General features: G+C 41.3%; 1 protein-coding gene across 6 annotated transcripts in view; it reads right to left on the bottom strand.

Moving 5' to 3' along the window:
* SGCG (sarcoglycan gamma) overlaps nucleotides 1–16,721 on the bottom strand; it is a 170,428-nt gene that overhangs the window by 136,931 nt on the left and 16,776 nt on the right. The window lies entirely within an intron of this gene.

Here is a 16,721-nt window from a genome sequence, read left to right as displayed (position 1 = left end):
ATGCTGCATGCACGGGGTCTGCAACTCGTTGTCGGCTCTATGTATCTTGTGCTGTTTAGTGCAAGTGTGTCTGGGAGGGGCCCTTTAAGGGAGCGGCTGGCTGTTGAGTCTGCCCTGTGACCCTGTCTGCAGCTGTGCCTGGCACCCTTATTTCGATATGTGCTACTGTGGCGTGTAGACGTTCCCTCGCTGCGCCTATTTCGATGTGGTGCTGCGCAACGTCGATGTTGAACATCGACGTTGCCAGCCCTGGAGGACATGTAGACATTATTCATCGAAATAGCCTATTTCGATGTCGGCTTCACGTGTAGACGTAGCCATAATGTGTCAATCCTGTGTTTTATTGTCATGATTAATGCACTTCAAGCACATAACTTAATGCTGTGTTTTTCAAACGTTCAGTGGCCTGACTACTCTTCCATTGCAGCCAGTAGGAACAAATTAAGCTAATGCAGAATGTTTGTGAAAATCCCACCAAAAAGTGAATAATATTTGTGCTTGAGATAAGATGTGAAAAAGCTATTTACTTTTGTTCCTAAACAATGAAACTCCATTACAGATTACAACAAAAATAATCTTGATCAGTAGTATGTTCTTTGGCCACCACTGCATTTATTTACAGTCCATGGATATTTTTGAAATGATCCTGTGTTGATCTTTTTGTTTCAGATTTTTTTAACAAAAATGTCAGTTCATTTATTTATTTTATATAGATTGAACCTCTCTAATCTGGAACTCACTCATCCGGCAACATCCATAATCTGGTATGATTTTAGTTAGCAGGACAACCATTAATTATGGGTGTGGCCATGTTTCCTGTGGTCCCATAAAGTTTGTTTACAGCCACCAGTCCTGGCTATCAGTGTTCTGGGCTATTATTTAGCTGTAACTTATCCCTAAATGTCTTCTAAGAGCCCAGTTCGCAGTGGAAGTGTTGGTCATGTGCTAGGTAATATTGACCTCCCATGGTCTGGCAAATTCTTTTGCCCAGAACTGGTCAGGTCCCGAGGTTCTGGACTCGAGAGGTTCAAACTTAATTTGAAATATAGTTAATTTTGTGTTAAGAAGATAAACTGCATGCACGTTTGCATATGCACACACATGCACACTCCTATGTGTATATTTATGTGCCTTGATTACTTACTCTACTACAACTGTATTTTTTTCAACATGTTATTGTGGATCCACTGCAGGTGTATGTGAGCTTCAAGCACATGAGAGCAGAAATTTTTCTAAATAGCATGGCCTGACAGATGCTGCAGGTTCCCTGTGGCTCCTCATGCTCCCATATAAGAGGGCAAGACAGATTTCCTTCAGTTCCTTGAAATTAAAAGCCCATATTGTTGACAATTCCATAATGCAAGGGTGGACCACATTTATGGTAAGAAAAGTAATTGTGCCCTCTTCTTGGAGTGTCAGTGTGGATTCTACTTCAGGTGAATGGCTAGCTGTGCTTTTTGTAGGTGGCAAGAGGAGTATGAGGTGCACAAGCTAAACGGGGACTGTAGTACTGCTCTTCTGAGCATGGCATCTGATCTGACTGGCATATCAAGGGCATAATGTTTAACAAAAGTCAGTTGGTTGCTCCAAGTTGTAGCTTAGCAGATCTCAGGACATAAAAGTCCCTGAAGCACATGAAAGCTACAGCCTCTGTCTTGGTGTAAGCAGGTATACCAGCCATCTGATAAAAAAGTAATGGGTTAAATTGCATCAAGGGAGGTTTAGGTTGGAGTTCAGGAAAAAAAAAAAACTTCCTAAGCCCTGGAATAAATTGCCTAGGGACTTTGTGGAATCTCCATCCTTGCAGGACTTTAAGAGCAGGATAGATAAATACCTGTCAGATCTGATCTACTTTTGGGGTCAGCAACCAAGAGCGGCATGCAAGCCAATTTTAATTCATATGTGAGGTGGGGAGCTCAGTCCCGCTCCTCCTTCCCCTGTGCAGCGAAGGCACAGAGATCCACAGGTGCTGCTTTATTCCCACAGGCCCACACCATGGCAAATGGAGCTATCAGAGGAAGGTGGGAATGTGCAAGCTCTGCCCATAAGACGCGCTACAGGTGCAGGGTGTTGCGGAGCTGCCAGGAGCATGGGGCTGGGCCCTTCGCGCCAAAGGTGTAGGACAGCACGGAACTGCTAGGAGTGCAGGGCTCAGCCCATCAGTACAAAGGCTGGGGGAGGGGCAGTCGCAAAAAGCCACACCGCCACAGCTGTCTGCTCAGCATAGCTTCTCCCAGCTGGGGAAGCTGGGGAGAAGTCACGCCTGGCTCCCGAAGTGGCAGCCACGTGGTTCCTGGTTCTCCACCTCACTGCGAGAGCCAGGAAACTGGCACCCTCATCAGTTGCCTGGCTCCCCTGGGTTGCATGGGAAATTTGACTTATGCAGGGGTTGCGAGAATGCAATCGCCACATAAATTGGGGTCTACTGTACTGATAGTGGTTTTAGATACACTGTGAATCTCAGGTACTTCCTGTGAGTTAAGTGGACAGTTGTGTAAAAATATGTGTCTTACAAGCTGAGAAGCACAAATGAGTTTTGAGACTGATGAAGTGGAATGACAGAGTCATGTGTTTTCATCCTGAATCTCAGGTGGCATAAGCATTTGTTCAGTTGCTTCTAATCCCCCTCCACTTACTTCTCTGGGATAAGAAAATATAGGGAGTAGAAGAGTATTCATTGGAACCTCCTCCACAGCTTGCAGATGAAGCAATAAAACCACTTATTTTTATAAAAGACTTTCATAAGAAAGCTCACTGAACAGGAATGGGGGAAAGCTAACACAAAGTTCCTCACCCTGCCTTCCAGGGGAAGTGTATGATGTGCAGATATAAGAAGACTCCTTTGGCTTTTATACACACACACAGAGACCCAGACATTTAATATGATGAAGGCCATATTTCTTCACTAATTTAGTGAAAGGGAATAAGTTTGAAGCACTAAGTAGTAAAGATATGGACTCTTGCTGGGTTTCATCTTCTGGAGTAAGAAGGAGCTGAGTTAATGTAATGGCCATTGTGTTCTTTATTCCTTTTCCATAAGAGTATGAAGTAGCACTAAGTGCAAGGGACACTGATATTCAAAAGAATCTGATCTTACACACATAAACAAGAGGGACACCTACAGTGGCATCCATATTGGTATATATTTTAAGAATAAAAATACACTCATAATAACCTCTTAATTTTTCTCATACATTCTTCCAACTCTGAATAGTTTTCTTGTTCTTTTCTTATTACTTTCCATTTTTAATTGTATACAATACTGAGATGGCCAAAACATAGTGCAGAAAACTCCAGATTCAATCTTAGAGAAACTTATAGGATATGTCTACACTGAGGCTGTGGCCACACTCGGCCAAAACTTTGAAATGGGCATGCTAATGGCCAAATCAGAGGATACTAATGAGGGTCTGAAGTGAATATTCAGACCCTCATTAGCATGCTGCTGGCCACGGCACATTGTAAGTGATGCTTTTGATCGCACGTGGCTCAGATACATGGGGGCTCCTTTTTGAAAGGACCCCAGACATTTCAAAAGCCCCTTATTCCTATCAGCTGATAGGAATAAGGGGATTTCAAAGTCTGGGGGGTTCTTTTGAAAAGGACCCCTGTGTACCCAAGCTGCGCACAATCAGGAAGAACTGGAAGTGCTGCAGGAAGAACTGGAAGTGCTAATAAATAAATACAACTATGATATCATTGGCATCACAGAAACTTGGTAGGATAATACACGATTGGAATGTTGGTATTGAAGGCTACAGCCTGGTTAGGAAAGATAGAAAGATAGACAGGGAAAAAAGGGGGGAGGTGTTGCCTTATATATAAAAAATGTACACACTTGGACTGAGGTGGAGATGGACATAGGAGATGGACGTGTTGAGAGTCTGTGGGTTAGTTTAAGAGGGGTAAAAAACAAGGGTGATGTCCTGTTAGGAGTCTACTACAGGCCACCTAACCAGGTGGAAGAGGTGGATGATGCTTTTTTTAAACAACTAACAAAATCATCCAGAGCCCAGGATTTGGTGGTGATGGGGGACTTTAGCTATCCAGATGTACGCTGGGACACTAATACAGTGGGACACAGACTATCCAATAAGTTCTTAGACTGCATTGGAGACAATTTTTTATTCCAAAAAGTTGAAAAAGCCACCAGGGGAGAAACTGTTCTGGATTTGATTTTAACAAATAAGAAGGACCTGGTTGAGAATTTGAATGTGGGAGGCTGGTTGGGTGAAAGTGATCATGAAATCATAGAATTCACAATTCTAAGGACTGGTAGGAGGGAAAATAGCAAAATAGAGATGATGGATTTCAGGAAGGCAGATTTTGGTAAACTCAGAGAGCTGGTAGGTAAGATCCCATGGGAGGAAAAATTGAGGGGAAAAACAACTGAGGAGAGTTGGCAGTTTTTCAAAGAGACATTATTAAGGGCCCAAAAACAAGCTATTCCCCTATGTAGGAAAGATAGTAAATATGGGCAAAGACCGCCTTGGCTTAACAAGGAGATCCTGCATGATCTCGAACTAAAAAAGGAATCCTATACAAAATGGAAACTAGGACAAATTACAAAGGATGAACATAGGCAAATAATACAGGAATGCAGGAGTAAAATTAGAAAGGCTAAGGCACAAAATGAGGTCCAACTAGCTACAGGCATAAAGGGTAACAAGAAGGCCTTTTACAAATATATTAGAAACAAGAGGAAGACCAAGGACAGGGTAGGGCCATTGCTCAGTGAGGAGGGAGAAACAGTAACGGGGAACTTGGAAATGGCAGAGATGCTTAATGACTTCTTTGTTTCGGTCTTCACAGAGAAGTCTGAAGGAATGCCTGACATAGTGAATGCTGGTGGAAAAGGGGTAGAGTTAGTTTTTGAAATAAAAAAAGAATAAGTTAAAAACCATTTGGAAAAATTAGATGTCTGCAAGTCACCAGGGCCTGATGAAATGCATCCTAGAATCCTCAAGGAGCTGATAGAAGAGGTAGCTGAGCCGTTAGCTCTCATTTTTGAAAAGTCATGGGAGACAGGAGAGATTCCAGAAGACTGGAAGAGGGCAAATATAGTGCCCATCTACAAAAAGGGGAATAAGAACAACCCAGGAAATTACAGGCCAGTCAGTTTAACTTCTGTGCCAGGAAAGGTAATGGAGCAGGTAGTTAAGGAAGTCATCTGCAAGCACTTGGAAGGTAGTAAAGTGATAGGGAACAGCCAGCATGGCTTTGTAAAAAACAAATCATGTCAAACCAACGTGATAGCTTTTTTTTGACACGATAACGAGACTCATAGATAAGGGAGAAGCAGTGGATGTGGTATACCTAGACTTTAGTAAAGCATTTGATACGGTCTCGCATAATATTCTTATCGACAAACTAGGCAAGTCCAACTTAAATGGGGCTGCAATAAGGTGGGTGCATAACTGGCTGGCTAATCGCACCCAGAGAGTAGTTGTTAATGGTGCTCAATCCTGCTGGAAAAGCATAACAAGTGGGGTTCCGCAGGGGTCTGTTTTGGGACCGGTTCTGTTCAATATCTTCATTAATGATTTGGATATTGGCATAGAAAGTACTCTTATTAAGTTTGCAGATGATACCAAGCTGGGAGGGGTTGCAACTACCTTGGAGGATAGGGTCATAATTCAGAATGATCTAGATAAATTGGAGAAATGGTCTGAAGTAAACAGGATGAAGTTTAATAAAGATAAATGTAAGGTGCTGCACTTAGGAAGGAATAATCTGGTTCACACATACAGAATGTGAAAAGACTGTCTAGGAACGACTACAGCAGAAAGGGATCTAGGGGTTCTAGTAGATCACAAATTAAATATGAGTCAACAGTGTGATGCTGTTGCAAAAAAAGCATACATGATTCTGGGATGCATTAGCAGGTGTGTTGTGAACAAGACACGAGAAATCATTCTACCGCTCTACTCTGCGCTGGTTAGGCCTCAGCTGGAATATTGTGTCCAGTTTTGGGCACCCCAATTCAAGAAAGATGTGGAGAAATTAGAGAAGGTCCAGAGAAGAGCAACTAGAATGATAAAAGGTCTGGAGAACATGTCTTATGAAGAAAGGCTGAAAGAATTGGGCTTGTTTAGCTTGGAAAAAAGAAGATTGAGGGGGGACATGATAGCGGTTTTCAGATATCTTAAAGGGTGTCATAAGGAGGAGGGAGAAAACTTGTACTTCTTGGCCTCTGAGGAGAAAACAAGAGGCAATGGACTTAAGCTGCAGCAAGGGAAGTTTAGGTTGGACATTAGGAAAAAGTTCCTAACTGTCAGGGTGGTCAAGTACTGGAATAAGTTGCCAAGGGAGGTTGTGGAATCTCCCTCGCTGGAGATATTTAAGAACAGATTAGATAGATGTCTATCAGGGATGGTGTAGATAGTGGTCGGTCCTGCCGTCGGGGCAGGGGACTGGACTCGATGGCCTCTCGAGGCCCCTTCTGGTCCTAGTGTTCTATGATTCTATGAAAAGCGGCACTTTTGAAGTGCTGCGGCTGGCGACATGCTAATGAGGCGCTGAATATTCATTTCAGTGCCTCATTGGTATCCTCCGAGTTGGCCATTAGCATGGCCATTTCCAAGTTTTGGCCAAGTGTGGCCACAGTCTAAATCTGGTAGAAAATCCTCTAATCCAGATCCACAGATTTACATGATCAGAGCTTGTGCCAGAGTACAAAAATCAGGGGTAGACACTGTGAAAAGCCTCAAAGTCAGGGGATGGGCCTGAGAGTTATTAGGCTCAGTCTTAGCCACAACATTAAAGCAATATCTACACAGCTATGTTCAGTATGCTAGCACAAGCCCAGCTAATATAAATCTGTGGACCTATGCTTGGAGGGTTGTTCTCAGATGCAGTGTAGAGAAACCCAAAGAAGTGCTTATCACCTCCCTACTGTGCTACATGATGCCTATTTGCATGCAGAGGGACATTACGCTAGCTTTTCTTGCTGCCATCCCCGACTACAAGCTCATTTCAAATCTGCTGTTCTTTATTTTTTGAATCTTTTGTTAGTACCTTCTATATGTTATGTTCCTATTACTGATATGCATTTTAGATTCCTTCCTCTGTTGTATTCTTTCAATTTTTCATTGCTTATTGCCATTTTAATTTCTGCTCACATGTCTAACCTTTCCATGTCTGTTTCCATTATTTCTCTGTGACTACTGATATTCACAACACCTTCCATCACTGAAATTCACAGATAGCATATAGTTTACCTTCACTTACAGCTCATTAATGAAAATGTTATATAAGAATTAGTTTAATTCTGGCAGTTTCCAAATATAAATGCCCTCTCAGATGGATTGCATTTAATTCATACTTTTTGCAGCGGTGGAGGGGGAGTTTTTTGCCACTTCTCACTCCACAGTGCTCAAATATAAGCCGATCTGAATTATGTTTTGTAATAGTTAACCAAATAGGCTATTGTTTTATATACATATACAATCCTACTGTAATGACTCCAAAGATAAGCAAGGCAGTTAGCACAGTAGTGATTTTAATAATTATTGTTGTGGAAAAGTATCCTGCTAGAACAATCAGCACACATTCAATTAAACACAAACAATACACTGTTTAAAAATTATTTATTAGATTGAACAACCTGCAGTCACGTGGGCAACCACTTCTGCAGGAACGCATGTGAATGTGCTTGCTCAGAGGAGTTGCAGTTGTATAATTTTCAACTAAATAAATTAAACATTTAAGTAATTTTCTTCCTGATACTCTGTTAATAAATAGAAGCCACAAATTGCTGTTTTTTAATATTTTTAAGTTTCCCAAATATATCTTTACTTCATATATCAACAGTCCAAACAAGAAAAATGTAAAATAGTATGAAAAACAAAAAGACAAAACTTCTCTTTTGTCAAATAACAGATATGCAAAAGCAGCCTGTAATCATGTCTGACTTACAGCGGTGGCGCCTCCTGCTGGTCACATCAGAATGAGCTTTTCCAGCCTTCAGAGCTCCCTCTTCAGGCCAGTGTCCCATCCACTGTTGCCTATCCATTTGTTCTCCACCTTGTATCAGTATTTGCATCCCTCTGGATCATGGAACCCTTCTCTCAGGGTACTGTCCTGCCAGAGTGCCTGATGTTCTTGGTTCCTCCCCTTCCAGGGAACCCCAAATCCCTACACCACCTAGCCTCAGTGATCCACTGCCAGTCTTCATTTAGTGCCTTACCTTAGGGGCAAACTGCAGTCTAAAATAGCCACTCATCATTGGCAACGGGATGGACCTGCTGTCTTCTGCTGCCCTGGCTGCCTCTCTGCTGCCCTAGTATCCTCAGGCAGTGTCTCAGACTCTGCAACCTAGGACTCGCCTGGCCAGAACTCCCCTGATTCACCCTGCCTTTCCCCAGCACTGCTCTGTCCATGGTGCACAAGTAGATAGGTCCCTCTCCCTCCAAGGCTGGAGCAAGAATGTGTTCATCCTGACCAGCCATCTCTTTTACACAACCCTCCTGGGCTTTGAATGGCTGCCACAATCCTTCCCCACTGATCGGCTCCCAGGGCTGTTTTTAACTGTTTATATATCAGTTCAGGGAAACTGCCCTGTCACAAAGTCCCCTAATATACTGTTAGAAGTAGTGGGATATATTTTATATATATTATAGGTAGCACAGGTACTAAAGCTGTAGTTAGGGTTGCCTGATATGTCTTCAGGTCCCATGTTCAGCTGCTTAAAATGATGTCAAACTGTAATCATTTGGGCTGAAATTTTCCTAGACAAGTGCCTGTCTCATACAGAATTGTTTTGGAAAGTTTCATTAAGAATGGTTGAGCCATTTTTAAGAATGAAAACAAGGATAATCTTTGTTTTACCTATGCTAAATTATCCATAAAGAATATATTTTAAAAGCTCTCATGCCTCCTTGTTTTGGAGAAGATATTTGACATTTGGCAGTTGCTGCTTTTCTAGGGTGTGCCTTTTGCTGAATCAATGAAAAAATGTCTAAATATCAGCAATTTATGAGCCTTTGAAAAAGACTACGTCTGCAAATACTCAACAGAAATTTGTTAACAGTTTTGCTGCTAAATTCTTCAGACACTTCATCTGCACTAAGCCTGATTCAGTCTCACACAGTTTCTACAGACTTATCATATTGCATGTGCACCATCCCCAAAGAATTACTTAACATGCTCCATGCTGGTGATTCAGAGATCTGAACAGGATTTTCTAAGCAATTAATACTCCATACTTCTCAGTGTTGGGCACAAGAAGTGAGACTGTCTCTTCTGTGCTCTCTATGATCCCTTGTGGGTAACCAAGCAATCAAAAGAAGGAAGTATCATAGTGAATGAACACCTTAAAGAGTTAAACCTAGAAGCTGTGTCTACATTTGCATTCCTCTTTTCAAAGAGGAATGCAAAAGATGGAGATCTGCAATACAAATGAAGTTCTGATTTACATAGCTCACGGTTCAGTTACATAATCTCTTTTTGGAAGGGATTCCTTCGAAAGAAAAAAAAACAGTGCAGACGAGGCTCTTTTGAAAATTAGGTTTATTTTCAAAAAAGCCCCATCCACACTGCTTTTTTCTTTCAAAATAATCTCTTCCAAATGGGATTATTCAAATGAATCATGGATATGTAAACCAGCACTTCATTTGCATTTCCGATTTCCTTCATTTGTATTCCTCTTCTGAAAAATGAATGCAAGTATAGATACAGCTCAAGAGAGTGGGTTCTCTGTTGTAAAGCAGTCAGCTGAATCAACGTGCAGAGAGGGAGATTGCTGATTTGGGGTCTTTCTTTTGTGTGACAGCAAGAGAGAGGCTCAGAGATGGTTTAAGCCTGAGCAGGCTTGGGGAATTCAGTAAATATCCAGGCCTCAGGGAAATCAAGCCTACAGATATGTAAGTGGAAAGGAAATGTTTCGTCAGACTAACTTCTAACATTTTTTTTTTAATTTTGGGTTTGCTGCAAGACTTCACAGACTAGCTGACATATCCTCCTGTACACTGTAACATCTAAACTGTATCTCAGGGAAGTAATTCTATGTCCTTTAACCTACCCGTTTTCAGTTTGTAACACCTAGCAATGAAGTATGCTTTATCGTGCATATCTTTTGCTTTGTTAATAAATCACCTTTTTTAATACAATGATTTGATTCTGCTGTTCTAGAGAAGAGCGTGCATATAGGCACGCATAAGACTGAAAGGTCAGCTATCAAATTGCAACTTAACTTCTTCCTCTTCATTGTCAAGCTCTCCCCGAAGGGAGGGTTAAGAGCTTGGGGTTACCCAAAGGGACATATCCCCAATTACGTCTTCCTGGGTTTTTAAAAGGGGTTTTCTCACTTGGGTGGTGGCAGCAACCTCCCAAGGTCAGGGAATCCATGACCTTGGGAAGCTTTTAAACAGGAGCCTATAGAGGCAAGGTATTTTTAAGATCTCTTGCGGGCCTTCACCTTCTACAGAGCATGGAATAGACTTGACAATGTCTAAAAAACAGTTTGATTCAGATGGAAAGCTGACATTACTCTAGGCATAAGTTTAGGGTGTGGCTTAAGGGAAACCTTGTCTTTTTTCGGAACACAATGAAAGAAGGTTCAGTCAGCAGAGCCTGAAGTTCTGAAACCTTCTTTGTGGAAGTGACTGTCAACAGAAACACTGTCCTTATAAACAAAGGATTCCAATGGAAGTATAGCTACGTCTACACTAGCCCCAAACTTCGAAATGGCCACGCAAATGGCCATTTCGAAGTTTACTAATGAAGTGCTGAAATGCATATTCAGCACTTCATTAGCATGCGGGCGGCCACGGCACTTCGAAATATAGGGAATAGAAGAGTATTCATTGGAACCTCCTCCACAGCTTGCAGATGAAGCAATAAAACCACTTATTTTTATAAAAGACCTTCATAAGAAAGCTCACTGAACAGGAATAGGGAAAGCTAACACAAAGTTCCTCACCCTGCCTTCCAGGGGGAGTGTATGATGTGCAGATATAAGAAGATGTAGTACTTAGATTACAGTACAATAATTAAGCACTTGGATCATTTAAAAAAATTAAATTGTACTTAATACTTCCATATCTGTGCTCTGAAGGTGAGTGGTCAGAAAGGCTGGTGTTCTCTAAGATATACAGTAGGACAAATAATAGGAAAAGTCTTAAGACAGACACATCTAGACAGGGATACAAAGCAGAACTCAGGGACCCAGTAAAAACATGCTCTTCTGTGTACAACCACTTGAAGAGAAAGACACAAAAATCACTCTTTCAAAGAGATTAAAATAGCAAATATTTTGTCAATATCATTACAGAAAGCTCAGACTCAGCTATTATAATAGTTTACAAAAATTTACAAAATATTGAAACACTCATTTTTTATAAATGCTTTGTTTACTTAGAATCATAGAATCCTAGGGCTAGAAGAGACTTCAGGAGGTCATCTAGTCCATTATCTTGCCCAAAACAGGATCAACCCTAACTAAATCATCCCAGCCAGGACTTTGTCAAGCTGGGATGTAAAAACCTCTATTGAGATTCCACCTCCTCTCTAGGTAAAGCATTCCAGTGCTTCACCACCCTCCTGGTGAAATAGTTTTTCCTAATATTCAACCTACACCTCTCCCTTTGTAACTTCAAACCTTTGCTTTTGTTCTGCCACCCATCACTGCTGATAACAGCCTCTCTTTATCTTCTTTAGAGCCCCTCTTTAGGAAGTTGAAGACTGCCATCAAATCATCCCTCACTCTTCTCTTCTGAAAACTAAGTAAGCCCAAATCAATCAGCCTCTCCTTATACATCATGTGCTCCAGCCTCCTAATCATTTTTGTTGCCCTCCACTGAACCCCGTTCAATGCATTCACATCCTTTCTACACTGGGAGGACCCAGAACTGGACACAATACTCCAGATGAGATGTCAACAGTGCTGAATAGAGGGGAATAACATGCTGCAGAATACTCGTGTTTTCAAGATGCTCAGTGTCATTCCTAAGCTAATTGCTTTACTCTTCTAGATCTTATCCATTACCTTCAAACTCACTCTTGCTTTCGCTATTCTAGTCACTATTTCCTCTTACAGGCCAGATTATATGTGATGTTGCTCCCCAGCTGTATGAACTTCTCTACACTCTAATTCAATCCTATCTACACTGATCTTCCTTCCTATTCCCTTATCTCCAAATACCATTGTTTTTGTTTTATTGATGTTCATAATCAGTCTATACAGCTTCCCTTCCTCATTTAGCACCTGCGCTGTTTTCACTAGCTTCTCCTCATCTTCCTCAATGATAACTATATCATCCGTGAACCTCAAATTGTTAATTCTCTTCCCGTGCACAGATATCCCTTCTACCTCTTCCCTGATCTTGTCCACTGGTCTCTCTAGGTGCATGATGAAGATACTCAGCAAAATTGGATCTCCTTGTCTCATACCTCTACTCATTTGAAACCAACTTCTCAACACCCTGCACTTTCTCACTGCTGTTTTCACGTTATCATTGATATCCTTCAACAGCTGTATCAGTCTGCTAGCCACTCTGTACGACTCCAACACTGCCCGAGTCACTTTCTGATCTATACTGCCAAATGCCTTCTGAAAATTGACAAAGCAAGTGTAAATGTTCTTGTTTTTTCGTCGAGCTTTCTCTGCTGTCAATCTTAGTGTCAATATCTGCTGTATGATACTTCTATCTTTTCTGAACCCCACTTGCTCATCCTCTAGATGTTCTTCTATCTGTGATCTTAGTCTCTCCACCAGTATCATCACCAGCACCTTGCCTAGACAACTCATTAGGGCAATAGTTCTGTAGTTCTTGCACTCCAATGTACTTCCTTTCTTCTGTATTGTCACTTGCACAGATCTTGTCCATTCCTTAGGTGCCTTCCCTTCTTTCCATGCTATACTACCTAGTTGGTGTATTTCCTCAATCATACTTTCTTCACCATATTTGATCTTCTCTCCTGCGATCTCATCATTTCCAGGGCTCTTTTTGTTCTTCAGTTGTTTCACTGCTCTTTTTACTTCCTCCTTCAAAATATCAATCTCGTTCTTGATGCTCAGTGGAGGTATCTCTTTCAGTTCGTCGATCAGTCTCTCTGGCTGGGTATACCCATGCCCCTTTCTTTTGAAAGGGGCATGTTAATGATCAGGTTCAAAATATGCTAATGAAGTGCTGCAATGAATATGTAGCGCCTCATTAGCATATTGGAGGCCGCAGCGATTTGAAAGTGCGGCTTTTCAAATCGCGCACCGCCCGTGGAGGCGGGACCTTCCAAAAGGACCTCCCCCAGTTTTTGAAAGCCCTTCTTCCAATCACCAGATAGGAAGAAGGGCTTTCAAAAACTGCGGGGGGTCCTTTCGGAAGGTCCTGTTTCCACGGGCGGCGTGCAATTCAAAAAGCCGCACTTTCAAATCACCGCGGCCGCCATTATGCTAATGAGGCGCTGCATATTCATTGCAGCACCTCATTAGCATATTTCAAACCTGCTCTTTAACACGCCCCTTTCGAAATGAAGGGGCACATGTAGACCTAGCCTCTGAGACACTCAGGTCCAACTGTACTTTGTATAGATCAGTGCAATATCTCATCCATTGCTGCACAATCTTCTTGTTCATGAGCACCTCTTCGTTCTCATTTTTGATCACCATCTGCTTCGGCTGCCACTTCCTATTAATACTTCTAATCATTTTATACACCTCCCTGGGCTTACATTCACCATAATACCTCTCTATATCTTCACACTGCTCCTCTAACCATTTTGCCTTATCCTTTCTGGCCACTTTCCTCACCTCATTGCATTTCACCCTATATTGCTGTTTGGCCTTCTTGGAAGCATCCCTTCTGATCTCCAACACTCTCTTCTCTTGGCCCAACTTCAGCATCTCGTGCATAATCCACTTCTTACTGATCTTCTCTTCCTGAACAGTCTGCTCAATTGCCTCTTCTATTGTCATGGCTATCCCTTTGACTCTCTTATCTAGGTCCTTCTCCGTGGCCACATTCCTAATCTCTTCGAGCGCTGCTCTGTACTCGCTCCCTATTTCTTCCTCACCACGTCTCTCCTCTTCTTGAACTGTGTCTTACACATCCTCTTGAGTTTTAGCTTGATGTTTACAATCAATAGACTGTGGTCTAAGTCTATATCTGCTCCTTGGAAAGTCTGGCACTGTTGTACTGATGTTACCCATCTTCTTCTTATCAAAATCATATCTATCATGTTCTTGGACTTCCTGCCATTTGATTGCCATGTCCACTTCCTACAGTCCTTTTGTTGGAATCTCGTGGTGCAGATCATCTCATGCTCTGTAGCAAACGCTACTAGTTTCTCACCTCATTTGTTTCTTTCTCCAAATCCAAACCTTCCCATGACTCTCTCCCAACCTTTGTTATCTGTTCCACCCTTCACGTTCCAATCTCCTTCAATGATCAATACATCTCTCTTCAGTATCTCCAACATCTTTGTCAAGTCTTTATATAATAGCTCAATCTCTTCCTCCGTACTGTCCAACGTGGGTGCATACACCTGAATGACTGAGATGTTGAAAAGTTTTGCTTCAAATCTTGCTACCATCATTTTTGCACTCACAGGTTTGTATCCTAATAATGCTCCTCTAGCTCTTTTGCTAAGAAGGAATCTGACTCCTGCCCCATGCTTCATTTTGTTCCCTGACCAAATGACTTTGCAACAGCACATCTCTCCCAATGCATCTCCGCCAGTCCAAGTATATTGCATCAGTATCTCTCCATCTTCTTCTGAAGCAGCTCTAATTTTCCAGTAGTCCAGAGCGTTCAGATGTTCCATGTTCTGATTGATAGCATGTGTATTAGTTGTAATTTTCTTTCAGTAGCCAACTTATCGACCCTACCCTGACTGTTCGATTGGTGTCATGGACCTTGTTTATCTGGGCAACTTCCGAGCCGGCATCTTTTATCATTTAGTCATATTGACATCAGATTTCATTCGTATTGTTGTTTCACGGTCAGTGCATCGTCACTCATCTGACCAGCCCTTCTCCTTTATCCAGGCTTGGGACTGGCATGTAACCGCCCCCCCAAGAGACTACATGACAGAGTTCATTTTCACTCCTCATACCTAATAACAGTAATCTTACATACACCATACTTCATTTTTTATTCTGAAGAATCCCAAACTGTTTTATACATTTACAGAAAACTACAAACACAAAACATTGAGGTACATTTTGTCCATCAATGCAACACATCCTGCTACAGTGTGACATACAGCAGTTGTTTCACATAGTAACTCTATAGAATGGTTTTGGACTTGAAGTAAACAAAATCTTAGTTAACAGAACCTCCAGAGGAATATAGGTAGAAAAAATGTAATTGCCCAGGTTGAAATTTGGCCATAATATGGAGTTAACTACCTTTATCTTTTAAAAAGGTACACAACATTTTTAATAACTCTCAGAGGGTGGATCTAGGATTTATATCTCATGCAAAATATACTACCTCTAGTCGCACAAATCTCTCTAAGACCATGCCTTGGCATTAATTCAATATTTAATCAGACAGCAATAGGGACTTTATGTTCTCTGACAATACTACTGTATGCGCCTCAGTTACTTGGATTGTATTCTCTGATCTTGTATCAGACAATAGCTCTCCAAAAATGAACCTTTCCCACAATCAATCCAATGCACAATTGTACTGCAAAAATCCTCCATATTAAATAGCCCTGCATGCATGTGTGCAAAGTATATTTTATATATTTTCATAACACCAATATTTCTACTTTCCACAATCCAACTTTCTTCTAAGAAATACTGTCCATATTTACTTACAGAGTTACTGAATTCTTTGAAAAGGAAAGTTCTTAAAAAGTTTGAAGAAGTCAACAGTGGCCAAAATCTGACATTTATTACAAATCTACTTCCTCCTTCTTACAACACATTCATGAAAATGGTACTCATGGTACTTAGTACCAGATTTAAGTAATTACAGGTTGAACCTCTCTAATCCAGCAACATCTGTAATCCAGCATGATTTTAGTTGGATGGATGATCATTGATCATTGATCATGCATGTGGCCAAGTTTCCCATGGTTCCATAAAGTTTGTTTAGAGCCACCAGTCCTGTCTCTCAGTGTTCTTTGCTGCTATTTACCTGTAATTTACCCTAAACGTCTTCTGAGAGCCCAGTAAACTGTGGAAGTGTTGCTAATACTGCTGTACAATATTGTTATCTCATAATCTGACAAATTCTCTCATTCAGCGTTGCTCAGATCCCAAGGGTGCTGGACTAGAGAGGTTCAACCTGTACAGACTTTATAGCATTTTACTTCTAATGTATGTCACTAGTTGTAATTTAAAACAATGTGGCTGTGGTGGTGTCTAAAAGCCCCTCCCCTCACCCCCAATTTCTACTTCATTAGATCAGAAGCTGTCCATAGCGGCTCCTTTTGACCACCCACTTTTGGTCCCCACACCCTATGTAGCAGGGGGACAGAGAACAAAGTGCAAATAAAGACCTCATTCTGTACAGGATTAAGCCTTGGGTCTATGCTAGATGTATAAAGAATGAGTTCACTCTGCATACTACTGACTCTCCAGCAGAGATTAAAAGAATGTACTGAAATATCTGTGTATACCTAAATGATGTTATACAAGTTCAAAGTGTTTCAAAATTACTTTTAGTATGACATAGGCAAAGGCATATACAATGCAATGCAATACACTACTGAAATTCACTATTTCCACAAACTATCGTACTGCAATATATTAATTTATGTTTTTCAATAAT

The sequence above is a fragment of the Carettochelys insculpta genome, chromosome 1, assembly GCF_033958435.1.
Source record: "Carettochelys insculpta isolate YL-2023 chromosome 1, ASM3395843v1, whole genome shotgun sequence".
In the NCBI taxonomy this organism is placed as follows: domain Eukaryota; kingdom Metazoa; phylum Chordata; order Testudines; family Carettochelyidae; genus Carettochelys; species Carettochelys insculpta.
The sequence above is the reverse complement of the archived record's forward strand: the minus strand, read 5'-3'. Positions and strand labels throughout refer to the sequence as shown.